This window comes from Petromyzon marinus, unplaced genomic scaffold (genome assembly GCF_048934315.1).
Source record: "Petromyzon marinus isolate PM22_M1 ecotype Great Lakes invasive population unplaced genomic scaffold, UKy_Petmar_22M1.pri1.0 PM_G_Scaffold_54, whole genome shotgun sequence".
Classification (NCBI taxonomy): domain Eukaryota; kingdom Metazoa; phylum Chordata; class Hyperoartia; order Petromyzontiformes; family Petromyzontidae; genus Petromyzon; species Petromyzon marinus.
The window spans coordinates 516,507-520,473 of NW_027423007.1; the positions used below are offsets into that span (position 1 = coordinate 516,507).

The 3,967-nt window shown below is 47.7% G+C and overlaps 1 long non-coding RNA gene across 1 annotated transcript; it reads right to left on the reverse strand.

The window, feature by feature from the left end:
• Positions 1-401: 401 nt before the first annotated feature.
• On the reverse strand, positions 402-3,362 carry LOC142917864 (uncharacterized). Its single transcript, XR_012937250.1, has 3 exons — positions 3,123-3,362; positions 2,512-2,671; positions 402-1,268 (listed from the first exon to the last, which is right to left on the reverse strand). It is a non-coding gene; the product is annotated as an uncharacterized LOC142917864 (long non-coding RNA).
• Between the last annotated feature and the right edge of the window lie 605 nt (positions 3,363-3,967).

Sequence of the window (3,967 nt, forward strand, 5' to 3'; positions counted from 1 at the left end):
ACATAAAATGGCCAGAGTGGAGCTGGGCCTGAACAGCGTGGCTTTTAACTGCAGGCCGACCCACTATTTGTCGGCGTTCGGCTGGCCTCTTGACCAGCGGAAGTCGGTTTGCGATATTCACGGGATTGCGTGCGGCACGACGCCTCATTAATTGAAATTTGCAACCATCGCGAAGATTCTGCGACGCTTTCGTTGCCGGTAATCTACAGCTCACTCCAGCGCTGTCCTCCAGACAGTCTCGTCCCTTCACCTGATGAAGGCCGCTTGTGTTGTGGCCGAAACGTCGTGAGAATTTTATTATTTTATTTTTTACCTACGTGACTTTACCCAATAGAACCAAAGAGTATGAATCTACAGCCTCCTTGAACACCCCCCACCCCCCCACAGCTTGGCGACCAAAGCTCTGACGAGCTGAGCAGCTTTGACCGACAACTCGCTCCGTGTTCTGCATTCCTGAAATCGGTGCCCTGCCGAAAACGCAACAGCAATCACCGCACAGCCTGCTGATCTATCTGTTGTGCGGCTCGATGGCCAGGTTCCTGCTGACACGCGGCTTGCGCGGCCAAATCGTGGTCATCCCAAATGTTGCCAAGTGTCTCTTTGCTGAACGGCAGCAGCAGCGGCGGCGACGACGACTCCATCTCCTGACCCACCTCCACAGGTGGCGTCTGCACCGACTTGGGCACCAGATGCTTGGCCGGCACGAGGCAGCGTGGGGGGGGGCACGGCGTGGGGGGCACGGCGTGGGGGGCACGGCGTGGGGGGCACGGCGTGGGGGGCACGGCGTGGGCACTCAGTGCTTCTGCTCCTCCTGCTGCTGCTGTGGCTGCTGCTGCTGCATCATTTGTTGCTGCTGTTGCTGCTGCTGTGGCTGCTGCTGCTGCTGTGGCTGCTGCTGCTGTTGTTGCTGTTGCTGCTGTTGTTGCTGTGGCTGCTGCTGCTGTTGCTGCTGTTGCTGTTGCTGCTGCTGTTACTGCTGCTGTTGTTGCTGTTGTTGCTGCTGCTGTTGTTGCTGTTGTTGCTACTGTTGCTGCTGCTGCTGTTGCTGCTGTTGCTGCTGTTGCTGCTGCTGTGGCTGCTGCTGTTGCTGCTGCTGCTGTTGCTGTGGCTGCTGTAGTGGCTGTGGCTGCTGCTGCTGCTGCTGCTGTTGAGTTGACTGGTGACGAGGCACACGTGGTATGGCTGAGGCTGAGTGGGAGGGCTGCTCAGAGTGGACAGCAGGATTTTCCTGAAGCTCCATGACCTGCTTCCTGTTGAAGTTGTATTTACTGAAGAGTTCGAACACAGGGGGAGGACGTAGAGTTAGTACAGACACACAGGTCCATGCCTGTGGGTCTCATCATGTTAGGTACAAGCCCATCTTGACACACACAGGTCCATGCCTGTGGGTCTAATCATGTTAGGTTCAAGCCCATCTTGACGCACACAGGTCCATGCCTGTGGGTCTAATCATGTTAGGTTCAAGCCCATCTTGACACACACAGGTCCATGCCTGTGCGTCTAATCATATTAGGTTCAAGCCCATCTTGACACACACAGGTCCATGCCTGTGTGTCTAATCATGTTAGGTTCAAGCCATCTTGTAATCCTTGAACCCAATATCACACCGTGCCCTTGACAGCAATATAAGAATTTGACATCAATAAAAACACATGGGATGTACTGCAGTAATTAACACCACTGCATAGTACTGTCGTTTGTAGTAGTTTGTCCTCAATATAGCATAAGTGGAAACAACCCTGGGGCAAAATCTGAAAAGCATACTTCCCAATCTCTAAAAATTAAGAGTGTACAACTTAATGTTGTTAAGTTTAAATAACGGTCGCTAAGCACAGGCCCAAAATGCTAAGAAGCCAGCAACAGCACCGTAAGAATGTCTTCATCTGCTTATTTAATTCAGCAAGTTGATGAGAAACCTCAACCATAAGGGCCCATCTACCAATGAGTCACAAGGCACCATGGGTAATGCTGGGGCCCCTCACCGAGTCTCAGGGCATCCGTGATGGACTAGGACGTGAAATTCGCACTCACAGGAATCCACATATCAGCTTCATTTAGTCGTCATGGATATTGTTTAAAATATTTGCCATCTGTTGCACAATGGCATACTCGTTGGTTTTTTTAGTAGTCTCTCGTCATGCCAACTTGACAACAGTATTTGTCCTCTGGAGATACTGGCCTCCACCGTGTGAATGTTGAATCGACACGAATACCTTGGTCCCACCGACATTGCTCATTTGATCTGGGAGACACTTTCACCTTCCTGTGACTAACAGTTAATCTTAAAGCAGTGATGGTTTGGGCAGCAGTGATGGTTTGGGCAGCGATGCATAACCTGTATTCAATTTCCCTTGGGTAAATTCGGCTTTAACGGGTAACTGGTATTGGTTTGTAAACAAAAATTGTGGAGAGAAAAGAGCACGTTGCTGCCTCGTGAGCCACAACTCAGCCTTAATAGGTCTCTTAAACGGTCACTTAGGAGAGCTTTGTGTTGTTTGTCGTGCAAATCACCAAATCAGCTGCTCCGCGCATGGCAGGATCATCTCCCAGGCAAGGCCAGTGAAGTGTTGCATGTACAGAGTCCACGCAGAGGGCAGCTTTACTTCTATACGGGCCAATGCTATGCTTGCAGCCGCCACCACGGATGGACGGAAACTCAGGAATACGTGGTCTGCATACACACAAACAAAGACAAAAACCCTCCGTTTAGCCTTAACAGACTGTTGGGGCTAACATTTCACTGTGCAATACAGTATTGTAATAAATACATGCGGTATATAGTTTATACTGCACTACTGTAAATTATCTCTGTTTTTGCTAAATTATCACCATTCTGTAAGACTCCCGGCTAGGCTAAGGACGATATTTCCGAGTTACGGTGTTGGTCGCTGTAACGCAACTCTGTCGTAAGTCGAGGACTACCCTGGAAACGCCTTACACACAATAACAACAACAACGTTTTATTCTTAAACAATGCTTTCTTATTTTAAAGTGAGCGAAAAGGTAAAGAAGAAGAAGTCGAGTGGGCAACGGGAAGTGGACGACGTTTTGATCACAAGCTTTAAAGATTAACAATAATAACAATAATAATAACAACAATAATGAAATAGTTTATAACTCACCGCCGTGAGAGAAGGACGTGGCGCCTGCTTCCCCGGCGAGGCGATTCCACACTTTAGAGACCGCGGCGTTTCATTGACCTAGCCAAAAAAACATTAAATTAAATCATTCGTCCATACAAAAAAATTGTAAATTGCTTTAAAAGAGCCTCTTAATTGATCGATTACTTTATAAATTAATCTTCAACGTGCTACTTATTTTTTTGTGTGTGTGTGAGATGCTGTCCGTAACTCGTTAACACGCGCACGGGGCAGGCGCGCCTAAGACACGCGGCGCCTGCTCGCCGCGCAAGACGATTCCGCAGTTTAGGGACCGCGGCGTTTTTCCCACCCGCACAAATTTTTTTAAAGATGCCGTCCATAAATCTTATTTTTATAAGCTGGAAAGGAGGCAATGAATTGATTAATTGACGCCGATTTTAATACAGGCTATGCATTGTCATAGCCTGTATTAAATGTAGTAGACTACATTTTTATTACAAGAATTTGACCACGACAAACAGGGGAATTAAGTTCGGTAAAAGCGTTGAAAAATTTAGAGGGGCAGAAATTACTCCATCGAGAACACAACATTTCAATTCAAACCCAGTAAACATGCAACGTTGAGCCAACGTTGGCATTTGGTTAACATAAATGTACACACACAGTGTGATTAACATAAGTGTACATACACACACACAGTGTGATTAACATGGTGTACACACACAGTGTGATTAACATGGTGTACACACACACAGTGTGGTTAACATGGGTGTACACACACAGTGTGATTAACATGGTGTACACAGAGTGTGATTAACATAGTGTACACACACAGCGTGATTAACATGGTGTACATACACACACAG